Below are 24414 nucleotides of genomic sequence, written 5' to 3'. Positions count from 1 at the left end.
ACGATAGAGAGAAGAGAGAGCGAGAGAGTGAGAGAGGGAGGGGGAGAGAGAGGGATAGAAGGAGGGAAAGAACCAAATAAGACCAGCAGAGGGAAACGAATAGCATGGGGAGCACAGGGACAAGACATGATAATAAATGACAAACATGACAGTACCCCCCCACTCACCGAGCGCCTCCTGGCGCTCTCGAGGAGGAACACTGGCGGCAACGGAGGAAATCATAGATCAAACGGTCCAGCACGTCCCGAGAAAGAACCCAACTCCTCTCCTCAGGACCGTAACGAAAAACGATAAAAAGGGAAACTAGGGTACTACTCTAAAAAAAAAAAATGAGAACTAGGGACAGACTGAGACACAGCAAGGGCAGGGACAAGAACAGGAGAGATGCGATGGCAGGGAACAGACTGAGACCCAGCAAGACCAGGAGCAGAAGCAGAAAAAAATTACCAGACTTCTTCTGCGCGCAGTCTGAACACGCAGCCACGAAACGGCGCGTGTCACGCTCCTGAGTCGGCCACCAAAAGCGCTGGCGAATAGACGCAAGAGTGCCTCGAACACCGGGATGACCAGCTAACTTGGCAGAGTGAGCCCACTGAAGAACAGCCAGACGAGTGGAAACAGGAACGAAAAGGAGGTTACTAGGACAAGCGCGCGGCGACGCAGTGTGCGTGAGTGCTTGCTTAACCTGTCTTTCAATTCCCCAGACTGTCAACCCGACAACACGCCCATAAGGAAGAATCCCCTCGAGATCAGTAGAAGCCACAGAAGAACTAAACAGACGGGATAAGGCATCAGGCTTGGTGTTCTTGCTACCCGGACGGTAAGAAATCACAAACTCGAAACGAGCGAAAAACAACGCCCAACGAGCTTGACGGGCATTAAGTCGTTTGGCAGAACGGATGTACTCAAGGTTCTTATGGTCTGTCCAAACGACAAAAGGAACGGTCGCCCCCTCCAACCACTGTCGCCATTCGCCTAGGGCTAAGCGGATGGCGAGCAGTTCACGGTTACCCACATCATAGTTGCGCTCAGATGGCGACAGGCGATGAGAAAAATAAGCGCAAGGATGAACCTTATCGTCAGACTGGAAGCGCTGGGATAGAATGGCTCCCACGCCTACCTCTGAAGCGTCAACCTCGACAATGAATTGTCTAGTGACGTCAGGAGTAACGAGGATAGGAGCGGACGTAAAACGTTCTTTTAGAAGATCAAAAGCTCCCTGGGCGGAACCGGACCACTTAAAACACGTCTTGACAGAAGTAAGAGCTGTGAGAGGGGCAGCAACTTGACCGAAATTACGAATGAAACGCCGATAGAAATTAGCGAAACCTAAAAAGCGCTGCAACTCGACACGTGACCTTGGAACGGGCCAATCACTGACAGCTTGGACCTTAGCGGCATCCATCTGAATGCCTTCAGCGGAAATAACGGAACCGAGAAAAGTAACGGAGGAGACATGAAAAGAGCACTTCTCAGCCTTTACGTAGAGACAATTCTCTAAAAGGCGCTGTAGAACACGTCGAACGTGCTGAACATGAATCTCGAGTGACGGAGAAAAAATCAGGATATCGTCAAGATAGACAAAAACAAAAATGTTCAGCATGTCTCTCAGAACATCATTAACTAATGCCTGAAAAACAGCTGGCGCATTGGCGAGACCGAACGGCAGAACCCGGTACTCAAAATGCCCTAACGGAGTGTTAAACGCCGTTTTCCACTCGTCCCCCTCTCTGATGCGCACGAGATGGTAAGCGTTACGAAGGTCCAACTTAGTAAAGCACCTGGCTCCCTGCAGAATCTCGAAGGCTGATGACATAAGGGGAAGCGGATAACGATTCTTAACCGTTATGTCATTCAGCCCTCGATAATCCACGCAGGGGCGCAGAGTACCGTCCTTCTTCTTAACAAAAAGAACCCCGCCCCGGCCGGAGAAGAAGAAGGCACTATGGTACCGGCGTCAAGAGACACAGACAAATAATCCTCGAGAGCCTTACGTTCGGGAGCCGACAGAGAGTATAGTCTACCTCGAGGAGGAGTGGTCCCCGGAAGGAGATCAATACTACAATCATACGACCGGTGAGGAGGAAGGGAGTTGGCTCGGGACCGACTGAAGACCGTGCGCAGATCATGATATTCCTCCGGCACTCCTGTCAAATCGCCAGGTTCCTCCTGAGAAGTAGGGACAGAAGAAACGGGAGGGATGGCAGACATTAAACACTTCACATGACAAGAAACGTTCCAGGATAGGATAGAATTACTAGACCAATTAATAGAAGGATTATGACATACTAGCCAGGGATGACCCAAAACAACAGGTGTAAACGGTGAACGGAAAATCAAAAAAGAAATAGTCTCACTGTGGTTACCAGATACTGTGAGGGTTAAAGGTAGTGTCTCAAATTTGATACTGGGAAGATGACTACCATCTAAGGCAAACATGGGCGTAGGCTTGTCTAACGGTCTGAAAGGAATGTTATGTTTCCGAACCCATGCTTCGTCCATGAAACAACCCTCAGCCCCAGAGTCAATCAAGGCACTGCATGTAGCACCCGAACCGGTCCAGCGTAGATGGACCGACATAGTAGTACAAGATCTAGATGAAGAGACCTGAGTAGTAGCGCTCACCAGTAGCCCTCCGCTTACTGATGGGCTCTGGCCTCTTACTGGACATGAATTAACAAAATGTCCAGCAACTCCGCAATAGAGGCACAGGCGGTTGGTGATCCTCCGTTCCCTCTCCTTAGTCGAGATGCGAATCCCTCCCAGCTGCATGGGCTCAGTCTCAAAGCCAGAGGAGGGAGATGGTTGTGATGCGGAGCAGGGAAACACCGTTGATGCGAGCTCTCTTCCACGAGCCCGGTGACGAAGATCTACCCGTCGTTCTATGCGGATGGCGAGAGCAATCAAAGAGTCCACATCTGAAGGAACCTCCCGGGAGAGAATCTCATCCTTAACCACTGCGTGGAGTCCCTCCAGAAAACGAGCGAGCAGCGCCGGCTCGTTCCACTCACTAGAGGCAGCAAGAGTGCGAAACTCAATAGAATAATCCGTTATGGACCGTTCACCTTGGCATAATGAAGCCAGGGCCCTAGAAGCCTCCCTACCAAAAACTGAACGGTCAAAAACCCGAATCATCTCCTCTTTAAAGTTCTGGAACTTGTTAGAGCAATCAGCCCTTGCCTCCCAGATAGCTGTGCCCCATTCTCGAGCCCGGCCAGTAAGGAGTGAAATGACGTAAGCAACCCGAGCTCTCTCTCTAGAGTATGTGTTGGGTTGGAGAGAGAACACAATCTCACACTGCGTGAGAAAGGAGCGGCACTCAGTGGGCTGCCCGGAGTAGCAAGGTGGGTTATTAACCCTAGGTTCTGGAGACTCGGCAGGCCAGGAAGTAACAGGTGGCACGAGACGTAGACTCTGGAACTGTCCAGAGAGGTCGGAAACCTGAGCGGCCAGGTTCTCCACGGCATGGCGAGCAGCAGACAATTCCTGCTCGTGTCTGCCGAGCATAGCTCCTTGGATCTTGACGGCAGTGTAACGAGCGTCTGAAGTCGCTGGGTCCATTCCTTGGTCGGTTCCTTCTGTCATGCAGGTGAAAGAGGACCCAAAAGCGACTTAACAGAAACAGAGTTTATTTAAGTCCAAACAGGGAATAACAGAAATCCTCTAGACTTGTAGAGGGGAAATAACTGGAGAAGCGGCCACAGACTGCAGGTCGCTTCGGGTAGGCGCAGGCCGTAGTCGACAGAGACACCTGCTCACACGCAGCATCTGATGAAGGCAAAAAAACACGACAGGACAGGGCGATACACAATCACAGCAAAAACACGACAGGACAGGGCGAAACGCAATCACAGCATGGTGAATACAATACAAGGAACCGACGGGACAGGAACGGATCACAAAGGAATAAATAGGGACTCTAATCAGGGGAAAGGATCGGGAACAGGTGTGGGAAGATTAAATGATGATTAGGGGAATAGGAACAGCTGGGAGCAGGAACGGAACGATAGAGAGAAGAGAGAGCGAGAGAGTGAGAGAGGGAGGGGGAGAGAGAGGGATAGAAGGAGGGAAAGAACCAAATAAGACCAGCAGAGGGAAACGAATAGCATGGGGAGCACAGGGACAAGACATGATAATAAATGACAAACATGACAGCGGAGTCAATCACCACCTTCCGGAGACACCTGAAACCCCACCTCTTTAAGGAATACCTATGATAGGATAAAGTAATCCTTCTCACCCCCCCCCTTAAAAGATTTAGATGCACTATTGTAAGTGGCTGCCCCACTGGATGTCATAAGGTGAATGCACCAATTTGTAAGTCGCTCTGGATAAGAGCGTCTGCTAAATGACTTAAATGTAATGTAAATCCTCACCACCAAATGTACCATCATTATAGTTACAAAGAAGCCATTTTGTTTTTTAGTTGATACACCAATTTTAAATAACATTTTGCAGTCGTTGCAATATTGCTCTCGAGCTAATCTACCTTATCTGTAAATAATTACAGAAACTTAAAAGAAGCCCTTTTTTCCTCTTGCGATTCAGGTGGGCTTGGGGCCAGACCTTTAAATACACATTCAAATGGTATTCTCTCTACACAGCTCCTGCAGCACTTTGGGCCCTTACGGCCATTTAATGGGTCTGATAAATAGGGTTTGCAGAGGGCTGATTTCTTAATGCTGATGTATGGTTCTGACGGGACAGGTGCTGGCTCCTCAGCTTCCTAACACCACTGTAATTAATCTCATGTGTCATGTGATGAACCTAAAGCCCAGGTGGAGCCCAGAACAGACCAGAACACATGAATTATACAATGAAAAATCTCAATGGTAATGATTTCCCACCCTGGATGCGCACGAAGGCACGTGGACACATGTGCAAGCACACACACATTCACACACTCACAGGTAGGTGACTTTGGTCTCCTTGATTTACATTTCTCTTTCATCTCCCTTTTCTTAGAAGAACAGAGTACCGGGCTCCACTTTGAATCACACTTTAGAATTGACAAAGAAAAACATCCTTGACACGTATGCATTTTCATGGATGAGAAGGATATGAGCCATATGTGATTCATTTGCAGCGGCATCCTTCCATTAATCTGCTGTGTGGGGTGGCGGCGTGACAGCCGCTGGTGCTCGGCCCTGTGCCACCCGAAGAAGAGTTATCTCCTCAGGTCCCACCCTCTGGTTAATAATTGGAGAAGAAAGCTGTCCTGTTCATTAATATGCCTCACATTACCATCACTCACTGGCCTAGTTAATGTTTACTGTGCTGTACAGCAGGCCGAATCATAGCAGAGAATGTCCGGATTGATCCTGGATTGTCATTAAGATGCGTTTACACTTGATTTTGGATCATCATTTAGAGCTAATGACTTTGTGTGAGGATTGGGGGAAAGCAGCTCAAATTGTTTCCGATTATGTTCCGCTATTTAGCTGTGTTGATCCTGCATTGTCATAGTTGTGTTCATCCTGGATTGTCATTTTGTTCTGTTGATCCTGGATGGTCTTGTGATATCCAGCATTTTCAAGAAGTAAAAAATACAAAATGTTCACGCAGAACTGTGAGTAACGGATCTACCGTGAGGATAGATTTGGAAGTGGGGATTGGGATTTGAAGTTACCTGAGAGAGTTGTAACAGTTGAATGAAATCTAGAATGTGAGGTGGGGTGCATCCCAAATGTCACCCTATTACCTATATAGCGCTTTATGGACCCTGGTCAGATAGAAGTAGTGCACTATAGGGAATAGAGTGCCATTTGGGATCTAGCCTGAAAAAGAACCAGTGTGAATCTGACTGGATCATGGAGAGAGAAAGGAACATTATGCCAGAGAAGAAAGGAGCATTTGTGACTTCACTTCACGAGCACTTCACTTAGATCGGCAAAATCCACGAAAGTCACCAACTGACATTTTGAAACAGTGTAATTATGGGGTGAGCAACTGTTGCAACTCCTCTGTATTTTTAATGGAAAGGAGGAACGTGATGGAGTGCTGTTTCCTTTGGCTAAAATTCCTCTCTGTATGATGCAGGCATATGATGTGAAAAGGAATGGTAATTGACAATGATAATAATCAATGTATCCATTTGAAGAGTCACTGGGGGACAGCATGTTCTGCTTTCTTCAGTGTCTTGCACTTTCTCTAGCTTCCCCATTGCTTTCTCCTACTGAAACTTTTTCAAAATGTTCCTATTCTTCCCCTCTCAACCCAACTCTTAGCCCTACCCTATTTATCTTTCTTATCACCCTGGCTTCTCCTATATATTTAACTCTGTGTCAACAACTTGACTTGCTCCTTTCTCCCCCTCTCCTCCCCGGGAGGAGGTACTGTATGGGCTGCAGCAGTCAGGCAAGAAGCGAAGCAGCTCTTGCTTCTCTCTCTCGCTCTCTCTCTCTCTCTCATTTTCTCTGGTGTAACTAGCTATGTTTACACTCTACATATTAGGGGTTCAACAAGGGTTCTTCTAAGATCCTCAAAGTTCTTAGAAGAACCGTAGTGTTCTAGGCACTGAAAATTGCAGACAAAAGGTTCTTCCAAGACCTGGGGTTCATCGAGGAACCTCCTTAGTTGCCCCACTGAAACATTTAACATTTGGATTTGAAAGAACAGCAGGGGCAGGCATTTAACTGAACAATGTTAAGATCTCCTCAATTTAAGGTAAGGTTTGTCCCTTGTATGATCTACATTGATTTTGTTTTATGATGATACCATCTATGTTTTCATATTTGTGTAAATCTTTTTAAAACAGAAAATGTACACAATTCAATGGATATCAATCCACAAAGAGGTAATAATATGTAGGCTATAATAATTGGTTGAAGGCTAGCAGTATTGGGTGCAGATTAATGAACTGCTCACTTTTGTGTCTGTGTCTGCAGGTGGTATTGATATGTTATGCAGATCACATTTATCATCCTCCTCCCCTACCTCTTCAATGAAAATCCCACAGGCCTCTACATTATGGACAAGGTATGTGTATGAAAACCATTATCAAAACAGCTTTTTTAAATTCATTTTACCACAAAAAACAAGGTATAAATACTGTTGTGTGCATGTTTTGTTAAACATCTGTTTTGGATTCACAGACTTTACCCTCCTTACACCTGATGAATATAACAGGAAACCTGTTCGATCACCATGCACTGCAAAATCATTAGGGTTATGGATACGGAGAACATCAACATGCCAGAGGATATATCCATTGGACTTGGTGCTCTGCTGGGAGTTTACCTCATATTTAGATTTTTTTAAATTCTGCTTTCCCACTAAAATCATAATAAACACTGACGACTAATATAGTGTTATTGTTGTTATTGTAATGCATATTAATAATAACATGGGAGGAGGGGGTAGTTAAACAAACATAGCCTAAAAGGTTCTTCAAAAGGTTCTTTAAGGATCCATTAAAAGGGGTTCTTTGAAGAACTTGTAGTGGTTCCCCCACAGTCTCAATTTGAATAACCCCTAAAGGATCCTCCAGGAACCTTTACTTTTTAGAGTGTAGCAGGCAGCAGCCAGTGTCTTCAACGGTGTGAGATAGAGCCCAGCTGAGAGAGAGACCAGCCAAAAGGGAGAAACCTGTCCATTGCTTGAAGCTATTTGTCTGTTTACTCAACCGTCTTTTGAGAAGGCATGGCACGATTATCACAAAAACAACATCAATCACAATAATGTATGTTCAGCGACTCTCAAAGACAATAGCACTTGTTAATGTTTGTGTTATGGGGTGAAATTACATTACAACAACTGACGAAATAATTAAGCATTAGATTGTTAGATTGGACTGAGGGAGTGGTGTTGTGTTCTAGTATGGCCTGTGGGCCAGCTTGAGATGAATGCTGGTAAACTGGACTCCATGATGGTCTCTCAGGATGCTATTACTGTAGCTTACTTTTTGTTCCATTACAACCAGTAGAGGTTGCATCTTTTCAGACAGGCTTTGTGTTCAGAACAGAGCTCCATGTTTTCTGGCTAGAGATAGTGTCTGTTTCCCAAATGGCACACTATTCCCTTGATTCAACTTGTCAGTAAGTCGACACCTGTGGTTTACGAAGCATGTGACAATTAGATTTAATTGAATTTATAGTGCAATACTTTTGAGTCAAACTGATGATCTAAGAGATGGAACATCCACAGCAGGGAACTCCTTTGATGTCGGATGATGTCAAAATGGGTCAGACAAAGAATGTTAATGGTCAGAAAAGAGCACAGAGAGAAAAGACACTGGCAGAACTACAATGGATTTAGGTTGTAAAACTCAGAGTGGAATATCCCCAATCAGCCTCGATATCAAAGACAAAGTACGGTGAGGAGATACAGAGGGAGTTTTTTTGGAGGGAGTTGTGGCAATAGAGATGCGGGCAGAGGTAGAATTTGACAAAGAGGAAAAGGCATAATGAGTTGGAGAGAAGGAGAGATGAATGAGAAAGAGGGACGTGTGGAGTGTTGGATAGAAGGGGGTGAGTTTGAGAGAGGGGGGTAAAAAATTGGTGCGAAAAATAAGAAATGAGAGAATTGAGTAGAGGGGATAGAGATTTGTAGAGAGGGAGGAAGAGTCGGAGGGACAAATAAAAAGAGAGGAGCGGTAGATGTAGTGAGAGAGAAAGCTAGAGAGAGAGAAAGAGAGCGAGCTCCTCTTTGCTCAATAACCCTCCCTCTTCTTTGCTCTCATGTCCCTCATCTCCTGTCTGTCTGTAGCCCGGCCATTAACAGGCGTCTCTCTGTTGCCAGTCTGTTTTCACAGCCTGCCACCCAGCTCAATGTCTGTTGTACCCAGGGCTTTTTTAGCCTGATAATTTGACTCTGACTGAGAGAACTGGCATATTGAACAAATTAGCTGATTGAACACTGCCACCATTTCTCTCCTAGTCCTCGGGTCTGAGAAATATGTTCATTGTTTTTCCATTTGATGGGGCTGATGAGGTGTTATGGATGTCTACATGTCTTGGTGGGTGTGCACAGCAAATTATCCAGTGTTAAATCTAACACTGACAGTGTTAAATTTAACACTGGTCCAGTGTCTATTCGGGTCCACACTTTTAAGGATAGGTATCCTGCTAGCGGGACAACCTCCGGTGAAACTGGAGGGTGCGCAATTCAAGTAAATAATCATAAAAATTATGGATATTAAACATTTAGGTACATATAAGTGTCTTATATTGGCTGAAAACTTAAATTCTTGTTAATCTAACTGCATTGTCTGATTTACAGTAGCTACTACAGCTAAAACATGCCATGCGATTATTTGAGGACAGCGCACCACATCAAAATATTTTTCCACCGGCACACGTTCCATACATTCACAAATAACGATTAAATATTCACTTACTTTTTGAAAATCTTCCTCTGAATTGTCATCCAAAGGGTCCCAGCTATAACATCTAGTGTTGTTTTGTTAGATAAAATCCTTCTTTATATCCCAAAAGGTCACATTCATCATTTTGTCAGTAATGTAGCCTTCATCAAGTGAAGTCTTAACCTGCCTACAGCTGATGAAATTGCAGGGTGCCAAATGCAAATCAACAAAAATCTCATAAATCAAATTTCTCAAATATACAAGTATTAGGCATCATTTTAAAGATAAAGTTGTCGGTGATCCAGCCACAGTGTATGATTTCAAAAAATGCTTTACAGCGAAAGCTCCACAAACGATTATGTTAGGTCACCACAAACTCACAGAAAAACTCAGCCATTTTCCCAGCCAAAGAGAGGAGCCACAAAAAGCACAAATAGAGATCAAATTAATCACTAACCTTTGATGATCTTCATCAGATGACACTCATAGGTCTTCATGTTACACAATGCATGTATGTTTCGTTCAGTAAAGTTCATATTTATATCCAAAAATCTTATTTTACATTGGTGTGTTACGTTCACTAGTTCTAAAACATGCAGTGATATTGCAGAGAGCCACGTGAATTCACAGAAATATTTATAATAAATTTTGATGAAAATACAACTATTATACATGGAACTTTAGATACACTTCTCCCTAATGCAACTGCGGTGTCAGATTTTTAAAAAAACTTTACAGAAAAAGCATATTTTGAGAACGGAGCTTAGAACCCAAACCAGCCAAAGAAATATCCGCCATGTTGGGTAGTCAACATTATTCATAAATGCCATTATAAATATTCACTTACCTTTGATGATCTTCATCAGAATGCACTCCCAGGAATCGCAGTTCCACAATAAATGCTTGTTTTATCCGATAATGTCCATCATTTATGTCTAATAGCTTCTTTTGTTAGGGCGTTTGGTAAACAAATCCAAAAGCGCGTTCAAAAAGTTATATTACAGGTCGAAGAAACTTGTCAAACTAAGTATAGAATCAATCTTTAGGATGTTTTTATCATAAAAGTTCAATAATGTTCGGACTGGAGAATTCCATTGTCTCTAGAAAAGAAATGGAACGAGAGATACCTCTCATGTATGACTGAGAACGAGGCTATAGGCAGACCCCTTAGTCAAACAGCTCCCATCCGGCCCCCCTTCACATGAGCAGCCTGAAACAACGTTCTAAAGACGGTTGACATCTAGTGGAAGCCTTAGGAAGTGGAAAATAACCCATATCCCACTGTTTTTCCGATAGGGGTGAGTTCAAAAACTACAAACCTCAGATTTCCCACTTCATGTTTGGATTTTGTCTCAGGGTTTTGCCTTCCATATGAGTTCTGTTATACTCACAGGCATAATTCAAACAGTTTTAGAAACTTCAGAGTGTTTTCTATCCAATACTAATAATAATATGCAGGCCCAGCTGACGTTCGGCTGGGCCTGCACGAGCGTTTGGATTTGTGTACTAAACGCCCTCACAAAAGTAGCTACTTGGACATAAATAATGGACATTATCATCCTGGGAGTGCATTCTGATGAAGATAATCAAAGGTAAGGGTATATTTATAATGTTATTTCTGTTGACTCCAACATGGCGAAAAATATTTCTTTTTTTTCTGAGCGCTGTCTCAGATTATTGCATGGTTTGCTTTTTCCGTAAAGTTTTTTAAAAATCTGACACAGCGGTTGCATTAAGGAGAGGTATATCTATATTTCCATGTCTAACAATTGTATTTTCATGAACATTTATAATGAGTATTTTTGTAAAATGATGTGGCTCTCTGAAATATCAGCGGATGTTTTTGGAACTAGTGAATGTAACGCGCCAATGTATACTGAGGTTTTTGATATAAATATGAACTTTATCAAACAAAACATACATGTAACTCCTATTTGAATCCAGCCAGAGCTGGGAATGTGTATTCACCAGCAGCTAGCATTCAGAATGGTTAGGAAAAATAAGTTATACTGATATATAAAATATATTTCAAAGACTTTACTGAGTTAAGGAAATCAGTCAATTTAAATATATTAATTTGACCCTATTCTATGAATGTCACATGACTGGGAATTCAGATATCTTAAAGAAATGAGTGGCATGGATCAGAAAACCAGCCAGTATATTGTGTTACCACCATTTGCCTCATGCAGCGCAACACATCACCTTCACATAGAGTTGATCACGCTGTTGAGTCAGGCATTTTGAAATGTTGTCCCACTCCTTTTTATTGGCCTTGTGAAGTTGCTGGGTATTTATGGGGACTGGAACACGCTGTCTTACACTTTAATCCAGAGCATCCCAAACATGACAAACAAGGACTGATTTTGGGAAAAACTGCTATATTGAGCCATAAAAAAAGGTTATAACCATAAGCGGATTTTTGGGGGCCTTCTAGAACCTTTTTGAATGGTTGTTTATAGCAGGGTTTCCCCAAACTTTTAATGTATTTATTTCTAAGTATAAATATAAAACTAACAACAGGTATACTTTTTGACCTTTTCTTATAAGAAAGGGTATGGGATACCCTCACTCAATTTGAGCCCAAATACACCAAGCCCTTCCCTGTCACTGAGGTATTTAACGAGTGCATGGGACAGTATTGGAGGGTTTGGCTATACCAACATCTATGGATAGCACTCCGTGCGTCATCCTCCTATTGTAGTGGGCCAATGAAAATATATCTTGGGAAATTCCCCTCTTGATGTGGCCAAGCCTGCGCTAACATATCCTGTAAAGATCCATTCATATCTTTTGGCCACTCACCGGGATATTTTATGTTTTTTTTTGTCTGGGAGTCGGATTTACCAGCAGCAGCACCACTGTCATCGGGGACGTGGAGCGACGAATCTGAGCACGGGTCCTAGATATTAGGGTCTCCGCTGGCAATGTTTGGAGGTGTGGCTAGCCTGGTGAGACCACCTGTTCTTGTCCACCCAGGCAGCTGTCATCATTGGTGGAAGTGGATAGCCCTGACTCGCCCTCTTTGCTAGTAGAACCAGTGAACAGGGGCTCGTCTGTCGCTGTGAATGAATGGCCTTTCCTTGGAGGCTTGTTGTTCTCCACACCAGCTGATGGAAATTGTTGCACGCTGATACATTTCAACAGCGAATCTCTTTTGCTTAGAGAGTGTGCCTCTTTTCTTATTTTTATTTATATATATATATATATATATATATATATATATATATATATATATATATATATATATATATATATATATATATATATATATATTTGCCTCCTGAAAGTTGTCTCTTCGACATGGTAGAAAATCTGGTTGCAAATCTCTATAGCTTACTTTTTATCTGAAATGATTTCCACTACAGTGGTTGTTCAACTAAAAGTTTTGATAATATGCTGCGGGTTTTAGAGGTAATCAGTGGGTTAGTACTGTACCCCGCGTCACTGCTTCATTGCTCCAGACCAGCACAAGGTGGAGTTAGAGCACTGATTATGTTTTTGGGTCCCAAGGCACCTTAATCCCTAATCATCACACACAAACATTAAAAAAACAGTACAATAGTTTAATTTGCAGATTCATTTTTACTCATGTGATAATCACATGTAAAAACACACACATATCACCATCGCTACCAAGGATAGTGAGTGGTAGCGGGAACTGCAACAATGGCTATGAGCTGGTGGCTGGGACACCGCCGGCCATGCAGTAGCCGATCAGGTGCGCCGGAGTATACAGTTATTGGCTGAGTCAGGTGATCGAGAGGAGCAAGAGCAAGAGCAGCACACACGTATGTTGTGACAACCTTTTACCAGTTGTAGGGAGGCTATTTAGATTCTCATTAATGGAGACACCTATTTCCAAACCTTTTTCCATAAAACATATTAATACGCTAGAATGGAGTGGAAGTTATGAAACTCCCTCCCGCGGTTCTTTTTAAGGGAAAAGTCCTCAATGGAACTGACATTAGGCTAAAAGTGGAGAATTATACATTTTCCTCTGTTCGCCATCAAGTAGCCTATTAATGTAAACTCAGCAAAAAAAGAAATGTCCCTTTTTCAGGACCTTGTCTTTCAAATATGATTTGTAAAAATCTAAATAACTTCACAGATGTTCATTGTAAAGGGTTTAAACACTTTCCAATGAACCATAAACAATTAATGAACATGCACCTGTGGAACGGTCATTAAGACACTAACAGCTTACAGACGGTACGCAATTAAGGTCACAGTTATGAAAACTTAGGACACTAAAGAGGCCTTTCTACTGACCCTGAAAAACACCAAAAGAATGATGCACATGGTCCCCAAATGAACGTGTCTTAGGCATGCTGCAAGGAGACACGAGAACTTCAAACGTGGCCAGGGCAATGTCCGTGCTGTGAGAAGCCTAAGACAGCGCTACAGGGAGACAGGACGGACAGCTGATCGTTCTCGCAGTGGCAGACCACATGTAACAACACCTGCACAGGATCGGTGCATCCGAACATCACACCTGCGGGACAGGTACAGGATGGCAACAACAACTGCCAGATTTACACCAGGAACGCACATTCCCTCCATCAGTGCTCAGACTGTCCGCAAGAGGTTGAGATAGGCTGGACTGAGGATTTGTTGGCCTGTTGTAAGGCAGGTCCTCACCAGACATCACCGGCAATAATGTTGCCTATGGGTACAAACCCACCGTTACTAGACCAGACAGGACTGGCAAAATGTGCTCTTCACTGACAAGTCACGGTTTTGTCTCACCAGGGGAGAGATTTGTGTTTATTGCCAAAGGAATGAGCGTTACACTGAGGCTTATACTCTGGAGCGGGATCGATTTGGAGGTGGAGACTCCGTCATGGTCTGGGGCGGTGTGTCACAGCATCATCAGACTGAGCTTACAGGGAAGACATCCTCCTCCGTCATGTGGTACCCTTCCTGCAGGCTCATCCTGACATGACCCTCCAGCATGACAATGCCACCAGCCATACTGCTAATTCTGTGCGGGATTTCCTGCAAGACAGGAATGTCAGTGTTCTGCCATGGCCAGCGAAGAGCCCGGATCTCAATCCCGTTGAGCACGTCTGGGACCTGTTGGATCGTAGGGTGAGGGCTAGGGCCATTCCCCCAAGAAATGTCCGGGAACTTGCAGGTGCCTTGGTGGAAGAGTGGGGTAATATCTCACAGCAAGAACTGGCAAATCTGGTGCAGTCCACGAGGAGGAGATGCAATGCAGTACTTAATGCAGCTGGTAGCCACACCAGATCCTACTGTTACTTTTGATTTTGTTCAGGGACACATTATTTGTTCAGGGACACATTATTCAATTTCTGTTAGTCACATTTCTGTGGAACTTGTTCAGTTTATGTCTCAGTTATTGAATCAGTTATTGAATCGTAAGTTCATACAAATATTTACATATGTTAAGTTTGCTGAAAATAAACACAGTTGACAATAAGAGGACATTTCTTTTTTTGTTGAGTTTATATGCCATTGTAGGCTACCATTTTATACAATAAATATGTTGAAATGATGATATCACTGGAGTCATTGCAAATGAATTTGTACCACTTGTGTAGCCTACCTGGAGGTGGCAAACCAATTTAATAAATAGGCTATAACTTAAGTTTATTGTTGTTGTAGCCTTGTGTTATTATGAACGCTTTAGATTGAAGTTAAAAGTAGTCAGATTAGGCTACAGGTTAAAGGTTAAAGGTTAAAAAAAGGTTGTTGTTGACAAGCATATTCAGTTCTTACACATATTATTAATATTGAATTCAGCGAAATTGTAACCACATCTTCAGTAGCCTATTCCAGCAGGCTGTTAGGAAACACAATAACTTCTTATTACGAAATCGCCTTCCTATTCATGTTGAATAAATTAGTATATGTATATATTTTCCCATATTTATTTAACCAGGTAGGCAAGTTGAAAACAAGTTCTCATTTACAACTGTGACCTGGCCAAGATAAAGCAAAGCAGTTCGACACATATAACAACACAAAGTTACACATGGAGTAAAACAAACATACAGTCAATAATACGGTAGAAAAATAAGTCTATATACAATGTGAGCAAATGAGGCGAGATAAGGGAGGTAAAGGCAATAAATAGGCCATGGTGGCGAAGTAAATACAATATAGCAATTGAAACACTGGAATGGTAGATTTGACAGTAGATGAGTGTGCAAAGTAGAAATACTGGGGTGCAAAGGAGCTAAATAAATAAATAAATACAGTAGGGGAAAGGGTAGTTGGGCTATGTACAGGTGCAGTGATCTGTGAGCTGCTCTGACAGCTGGTGCTTAAAGCTAGTGAGGGAGATAAGTGTTTCCAGTATTTGAACTAAGAAAGCTGCTAAATTGTTCAGTTTACATCTTGTCTACATCTTGTCTAGGCTACTGTAGACTATATTAAATCAGATGTAACCCTATATGCTACCTGCCTTTATCTAAGCAAACTATGGCAACATTTTGTTAAATAACCCAGATTTTTATCTGTAGCCTGTCTATTGAAATGACAAGTCAACCTTGCAAATGGGCCATTTATAACATCTGGGACATAATAACAGCACAATTGCCAGAAAATAGCCTAGCATTAGTGTTTTTATGTTCCGTGTTAGTGTATTTATGTTCTTGCGCAGAGATTTCGAGATCCTCTGTCCAAGATGGCGCCAAAGAGGATGGCTGACGTTTTACATGCTCCTATAACAAACTGGGCTATTTTGTACGTTTTTTTGAGTCTGTAACTTATTTTTAAACTTAATACATAATGTGGCTGCTAACGCCTCTTATGACCGAAAATATCTTCTGGACATCAGAACAGTGATTACGCACCTCAAACCTGAAGAAGATTTTTCCTTTAACAAGTCCAACGAGAACGATATACTGCTTTCCCGGGAACAGGCCCAAATCGGTGTCATTTGCGTGAAGAAAAGACGGAGGAAAAGGTGCGCAGGTCGGCTGCCTTCTGAGAATCAGTACACGAGTGAGTAAACTCCCACTGCCATCCGTTTTACTGGCTAACGTGCAATCATTGGAAAATAAAATTGATGAACTATGATTAAGATTACCCTACCAATTGGACATTACAAAATGTAATATCTTATGTTTCACTGAGTCGTGGCTAAACGACGACACAGATAATTTAGAGCTGGTGGGATTTTCCATGCACCGGCAGAACAGAGAAGAAGCTACGTCTGGTAAGACGAGGGGTTGGGGTGTGCGTCTTATTTGTCAATAACAGCTGGTTCGCGATGTCTAATGTTAAAGAAGTCTCAAGGTATTGCTCGCCGGAGGTAGAGTACCTTATGATAAGCTGAAACCACACTATCTACCAAGAGAGCTATCATCTATATTATTCGTAGCCATCTATTTACCATCACAGACCGATGCTGGCACTAAGACCACACTCAACCAACTCTATAAGGCCATAAGAAAATAAGAAAATGCTCATCCAGAAACGCTACTCCTAGTGGCCGGGGACTTTAATGCAGGCAAACTTAAATCAGTTATACCAAATTCTTACCAGCATGTCACATGTACAATCAGAGGGGAAAACAACTCTTGAACACCTTTACTCCACACACAGAGATGCATACAAAGCTCTCCCCCGCCCTCCATTTGACAAATCCGACCATAATTCTATCCTCCTGATTCCTGCTTACAAGCAAAAACTAAAGCAGGAAGTACCAGTGACTCGCTCAATATGGAAGTAGTCAGATGATGCAGATGTAATGCTACAGGACTGTTTTGCTAGCACAAACTGGAATATGTTCCAGGATTCATCCAATGGCATTGAGGTGCATACCACCTCAGTCATAGGCTTCATCAATAAGTGCATTGACAACGTCCTCCCCACAGTGACCGTACAGTAGTTCCTCCTTTAAAAGTTGCGAGCTTAGGCTGCGGGACTTAGAGGTAATTTGTGGTTCAGTACGGTACCCTGCATCACCACTTCATTGCTCCAGACCAGCAAAGGGGAGTTACAGCACTGGTTATGCTTTTGGGGCTTACTGTGTAGCTAACTGACAATGAATGGGTGACATAAACCTAAATAGAAACGGATAATTGTGCACGACTTCAGTATTACTTACTAAAACTTTTGTTAGGATTATTTTGCTTATTTTGTCATGTTGTACAGCATCCGAGTGGTGCAATGGTCTAAGACACCATATAGCAGTGCAAGCTGTGTTGCTACAGATGTTGGTGCAATACCCATGCTGTCCTCGACTGCGAGACCTATGAGATGACTGTAGATTTGTATTTTTTCTCCCTCTAAAAACAGAAATAACTAATTATAAATAACAAACAGGCTTTATTTACAAATTAGTAACAGTCTCAGCCCATTTTCAAGAATGGACTTTTTCTCGCTGAATTTACGTTATTTGAAAACAAAATCATTTCCAAAATATTTAAGGGGCATTGCACTAATAATGGCGCTGACTAGGGAAACGTTCCCGCTGTTCTGTTCTTAGTACAAACTAAAACAATGTTACTAATAATGGCATCTTTACGCTTTCATTAATTAACAAAATCATTTTAAAATGAAATAAGAATCATGGAATCAGTTAAGAACACATTCTTATTTACAAGGACATCCTACTCCTTCCTCCCCGTTGGGGAATTGAACTCCGGTCTCCTGTGTACCTGCATTCTCTAGTACAGTCATTATTGAAGGTACTTGAGGTCACGGAGAAAGTCTGGACGTGGCTTGCTCTCCCTTATGTAAGGAATTAGGCACTTTCCCATGTTTACTACAGTATGCATTGTTGGCTATATTTACTTGTCAGACTGCAAAGTAGCCTAATAAACAAATGCAGGTGGCTTATATTTTCAAAATACTTGAAATATTTTATTTACAAATGTAAAAGCATATACTGTACAGTACTGTATTTCTTCATCAGCATCTTTCTGCTTTAGTTAATAAAATAATGATAAAAAATACTCTTTCAAAATGCAGATGTTGATTTAGTTATGGATCCATAACGAATTACTATGGGAATAAATATCACTGAATTACAGAAATACTGGAACAACGTTGTCTAATGAAGTCAAACAAATTGTTGCTTACTGGAAAATACTCTTTCAAACACACATGGTCACTTTGTACACTTTGTACAACATCATTATGGCTATTATATTTAGGCATTTATTCAAATTACATTCGCTCACTGTTGTTTTTTTTTTACAAAATCATCTCCAAAATATCATTATATATAGCCTTCCCGCTGTGGACGTCTACTTCAGCACCGTTTCACACTGCTCTGAGACATGCATGGTGAAACTAAAATGTTCAATTATATTCCGTGATATTCTTAAGATATATGTGTTAACTGAATATAAGAAGTGATGTCTGCTAAATTATCAAGTTAGGCTTCTCCAGAAATAAATCATTCTAAGTAACAAACTTCCTTTATTTACAAATTAGTGAGAATGTCTCACCCCATGTTCAAGAATAGCATTTTTTCTCACTCACTCTAGGTTAAATGAAAACTAAATCTCCAAAATATCAAAACTTTTTATACAAAGCATTATTATTATTATTATTAATAATAATTCATTTAGAATTATATAAAATCCCCTTAGATATTCCAATACATTCTAACAGAAAATTCCCCTTAGATATTAATTTAGAATCCTCCAATCCTCTAATTGTAATTATTGGCGGAGAGTCATGTCATTGAAAAAAATATTTATAGATATACTGTAGGCCTACCATAGGCTAATTAATATTGGTTACATTATAATTAGGCTGTGGAAATGTTATTTCCCTTAGAAATTCATTTAGAATCATCCAACCCTCTTATGCTGTAGCCTACACCCAACCATCACATTGTACAGCGCAAAATGTTCCATTCCATCCTAAAGGAAGCCTGAGGGTTTTGTTTTTTGTTTTTCTCGGAATAGAAACACAATAATATTAATCAAATTCATCCCATGTACTATTTTATTACAAAAAATGTTTTCAATTCTCTAGTAATGCCAATATGGGAGACTATCGAATGATTCTCAAAGTTCTTCTCAAAGCCTTCTGGTGGTCAAACTTCTCAAAGCCTTCTGGTGGTCAAACTAGCACTAACTTGCATTAACATAAAAAATGTGTAACAATTAAATAACATGTCATAGAATGCTCCAGCAGCCTGTAAGGTGTGCTACAGTATGACACAACTTTTAAAGGAGGAACCACTGTACATACATATCCCAACCAGAAGCCATGGATTACAGACAACATCCGCATCGAGCTAAAGGCTAGAGCTACCACTTTCAAGGAGCGGCACTAATCCGGATTATAATAAGAAATCATGCTATGCCCTCAGACGAACCATCAAACAGACATAGCGTCAATACAGGATTAAGATTGAATCCTACTACACCGGCTCTGATTCACATCAGATGTGGCAGGGCTTGAAAACTATTACGGACTTAAAAGGGAAACCCAGACGCAAGCTGCCCAGTGTCGCGAGCCTAAAAGACGAGCGAAATAACTTTTATGCTCTCTTCGAGGCAAGCAACACTGAAGCATGCACAAGAGCACCAGCTTTTCTGGATGACTGTGTGATAACGCTCTCGGAAGCCGATGTAAGCAAGACCTTTAAACAGGTCAACATTCACAAAACCGCACTGCCAGATGTATTACCAGAACATGTACTCAAAGCATGCGCGGACCAACAGGCAAGTGTCTTCACTGACATTTTCAACCTCTCTCTGACCGAGTCTGTAATATCTACATGTTTCAAGCAAACCACCCTGTGCCCAAGGAAGTGAACGTAACCTAACTAAATGATTACCGCCCCGTAGCACTCACGTCGGTAGCCATGAAGTCCTTTGAAAGACTGGTCATGGCTCACATCAACAGCACACTCCCGGAAACCCTAGACCCACTCCAATTCGCATACCACAGATCCACAGATCCACAAATGACCCAATCTCAATCACACTCTACACTGCCCTTTCCCACCTGAAAAAAGGAACACCTATGTGAGAATGCGATGTATAGAGTACAGCTCAGCATTCAACACCATAGTACCCACAAAGCTCATCACTAAGCTCAGGAACCTGGGACTTAACACTTCCCTCTGCAACTGGATCCTGGACTTCCTGATGGGTTGCACCCAGGTGGTAAGGGTTGGCAACAACACGTATGCCACGCTGATCCTCAACACTGGGGCCCCTCAGGGTTGTGTACTTAGTCCTCTACTGTACTCCCTGTTCACCCACAACTGAATGGCCAAAAACTACTCCAAACCAACATTACGTTTGCTGACAAAACAACAGTGGTAGGCCTGATCACAATGACAACGATGAGACAGACTATAGGGAGGAGGTCAGAGAACTGGCAGTGTGGTGCCAGGGCAACAAGCTCTCCCTCAATGTGAGCAAGACAAAGGAGCTGATCGTGGACTACAGGAAAAGGAGGGCCGAACAGGCCCCCGTCCACATTGACAGGGCTGTAGTGGAAAAGGTTGAGAGCTTCAAGTTCCCCTGTGTGTCCACATCACTAAGGAATGGTCATGGTCCAAACACACCAAGACAGTCGTGAAGAGGGCACGACAAAACCTTTTCCCCCTCAGGAGACTGAAAAGATTTGGCATGGATCCCCAGATCCTCATTAATATCTACAGCTGCACCATCAAGAGAATCCTGACCGGTTTCATCACTGCCTAGTATGGCAACTGCTCAGCATATGACCGTAATGCGCTACAGAGGGTAGTGGGTACGGCCCAGTGCATCACTGGGGCCAAGCTTCCTGCCATCCAGGACCTATATAATAGGCGGTGTCAGTGGAAAGCCCATATAATTGTCAGAGACTCCAGTCACCCAAGTCATAGACTGTTTTCTCTGCAACAGCAGAGAAAACAGTTATTTTCCACCATAATTTACAAATAAATTCATTAAAAATCCTACAATGTGATTTTCTGGATTTTATTTCCTCATTTTGTCTGTCATAGTTGAAGTGTACCTATGATGTAAATTACGGGCCTCTTGTATCTTTTTAAGTGGGAGAACTTGCACAATTGGTGGCTGACTAAATACTTTTTTGCCCCACTGTATGTATGTTCTAATGAATAGCTTTGTGTCTCTATGTACTTGCAAGGTCGCAAAGATATGTTTTACAGACTGTTCATGGCACCACACTTCAAGGGGTCAAAGGGAAGGTCTATATCCATAAGGTTGGGTGTCCTTCATGTGTGACATACTGTATCATGACTCCAGATGTGGTACAATCCTGTACACTACTGCCACCTTCATATAGCATGTTGAACTTGCAGCACCTGACTCACTGCATATAGCCCACATATAGTGGCTTAAATTTCACGATTCACATACAAACTTTACCACAGATCTTCCTTTACAACCTCAAACCCTGTTGTCTCTCAAATAAGTGCCATATGAAATGTACAAATACCAGCTTGATGATGTTTCATTTCCAGTTGTGGAACACTTAACAAGACAGAAATCATTCTGCTATCCTGTATTGAGTTAGAGAGTATATAATACATATATTTAATATCAGACAGTGCTTTGAATATGTGTTCAGCACCACTGCGTTTGTTCATTTAGCAGCTGCCTCTGTACTTAAAGGGGCAATAATGAATTCAAACAACAACAAGTTATAATATCATTCATTTAAAAGTTTAAAAAATGAACCTACCAATTCCAGATTGTCCTTTTAAAGCTTTAATTCTGTGGGCTAACATAGTCTCATTATAACACAGATTATACCAACACCACCCTAATAAACCACCATGAAGGACATATTGTCAGTGAGGGCCTGATATGGCCCATCACTTCATGATTTAGTAACCAACAGCCAAATTTAAATATACTTTTAATTATGGAAGTGGTCGGAGAAAGAGAGCAGATGTGGTGTTTGGCAATTGAACTTAGAGCCACAAAGCTCCTGATAATGTCACATAGAGGCAGTGGACACAAAATACTAATGATGATATTGACAGGTTAAAGACCTGTGTGTATTTGTGTGCCTGTGTGCATGCATGAGTGTGTGTTATCTACATATTTGTGACTCACCACCTGGATTCGGTCTTGTGTAGAAAAATTTGAAATTGTGTTTTTTACAAAGAATAAAAGTAGAGACTCAGAGCTACAAAATGGTACATCATACATTGCATTTGAGGAACAATGGGAAAGTATTCTGCTTTGAAAGTTGATCAACTTGTAAACTCACTTTTGAATGTTTTTAAAGAGCTTTTCTTTGTCTACACCCATTCAGCATCGTTCACACCCTCTTAAGCTTTAGCTCCACCCATCTCATTTTGCTCTCGGAGCGAACACTTGACTTTCTGGCCAATGATTTGTTTACCTCTGGATAACATGAAACACTTTTTTTTGCAGAAACCAGCCATATTCAACGGGTGTTGTACACACGCCGTGTAACGTTAGCTATTGAACTAGCCAGGTAACATTAGCTAGTTAAACAACAATGAAGAAAGTGCCAACACTGCCTAACATTAGGCTCGAACTAGAAAAGCAAACAGCTCGGGGAAACTAATAATAACGTTAGCTGGCTAGCTAACAGTACACTTTAGCTTAAGACATATAGCTAGCTAGCTAGCTAGGTAAACAATTAACCTAGCTAGATAAGCAACGTTTAAGATCACACACATCGCATAACGTTAGATAACGAGCCAGCCAGCTAATGTTAGATAGTTAAACAACAATGAACATGGTGGCAACAATGCCACAGTGCTAGGCACTAACCAACCAGGTACAATGTTAGCTAGCTAACATTAGACTCTAACTATTAAAAAAACAGCTCTGGGAAACAAATAATAACGTCAACTAGGGGGCCAGCCAGTTAAGGTTAGCTAGCTAGCTACTTTAGCTTGAAATGAAACCACTTTCTGTCAAAATTAGAAACCTGTAATATTTGAAATTGTAACTGGATAACACTAGACTATTTTACATGCAGACATCACCATGCATCATGGACGCGTGTCTCCCTGTCAAGAATGCCATACGATGGTTGCCCTTAGTTTGAAGATGTCATCTCAAAAAACAGGTGCTTTCTCCATCTCTTTAGCTATCATACTCTGTTTCCACTGATTTCAAAACTTGATCCTCCAGAAAATGGAGAGCAACACTTATGCAGCTCCACTACACAATACATTTTTTTTAAAGCTGCGTTCGACAAGATTACGCATTTTGATCAAATTAAATTAAAAGGGTTTAAATGGCTCTCCTGGGAAGTCGTGACTCGCAAAATACGCCTAGTTTTCTGAAACGGGTCACATATACTAAGTAAAACAAAGTATTTGAACAACAGTGCAGAAAGTGTGGTTTCTAAATATTGTGTCTTAAACTGGATTTAACCGCATGTCCCTGAATGTTCCATAGTTCCCTAATCTACCTGAAACCTACCGGTCAGATAAAAGTTTTTGTACAAAATCCTAACTGTATTTGTAAGTATGGTGTCCAGTAGAGGTCGGTGTTGCAAAGCAGCTTGGAATTGAAGAAAGCACCAGAACCATGGCAAAATCTGTGGGATCTCGCATTTTGCAAAATACATTTTAAAAAGCACGTGATCAAACGACGCTTCAGACACCACTGATGACATACTTCTGTTAAAGCAATACACACATAGGGACACTGCTTCAAAGTTAACTGCTTAGCAATTTTGATGCATGCCTCGGACCTATATCGACATAACATGAAAGGCTGCTCAACAAGGAAGAAGCCGCTGCTCCAAAATCGCCATAAAAAAAGCCAGACTATGGTTTACAACTGCACATGTGGACAAAGATCGTACTTTTTGGAGAAATGTCCTCTGGTCTGATGAAACTAAAATATAACTGTTTGGCCATAATGAACATCGTTATGTTTGGAGAAAAGACAGGGAGGCTTGCAAGCCGAAGAACACCATCCAAACCGTGAAGCACATGGGTGGCAGCATCATGTTGTGGGGGTGCTTTGCTGCAGGAGGGACTAGTGCACTTCACAAAATATATGGCATCATGAGGAAAGAAAATGATGTCGATGTATCGAAGCAACATCGCAAGACATCAGTCAGGAAGTTAAAGCTTGGTTGCAAATGTGTCTTCCAAATGAACAATGACCCCAAGCATACTTCCAAAGTTGTGGCAAACTGTCTTAAGGAAAACAAAG

At 42.0% G+C, this 24414-nt stretch overlaps 1 protein-coding gene across 4 annotated transcripts in view; it reads left to right on the top strand.

Annotated features, from left to right (window-relative positions):
* si:dkey-87k14.1 (leucine-rich repeat transmembrane protein FLRT2) overlaps window positions 1–24414 on the top strand; it is a 64156-nt gene that overhangs the window by 19455 nt on the left and 20287 nt on the right. Inside the window, exons 1-2 of one of the 4 annotated variants that reach the window (XM_046309373.1) lie at window positions 4343–6666; window positions 6888–6978. The exons of 2 other annotated variants lie outside the window; for them this stretch is intronic. The gene's annotated coding sequence lies outside the window, so the exon portion shown is untranslated. Of the gene's footprint in view, window positions 1–4342; window positions 6667–6887; window positions 6979–24414 lie in introns of those variants that run through there. One more of the 4 variants, XM_046309374.1, reaches the window with a different exon arrangement.

Source organism: Oncorhynchus gorbuscha, linkage group LG17 (assembly GCF_021184085.1).
Source record: "Oncorhynchus gorbuscha isolate QuinsamMale2020 ecotype Even-year linkage group LG17, OgorEven_v1.0, whole genome shotgun sequence".
NCBI classification, from domain to species: Eukaryota; Metazoa; Chordata; class Actinopteri; order Salmoniformes; family Salmonidae; genus Oncorhynchus; species Oncorhynchus gorbuscha.
This window is presented reverse-complemented; position numbering and strand designations above follow the sequence as displayed.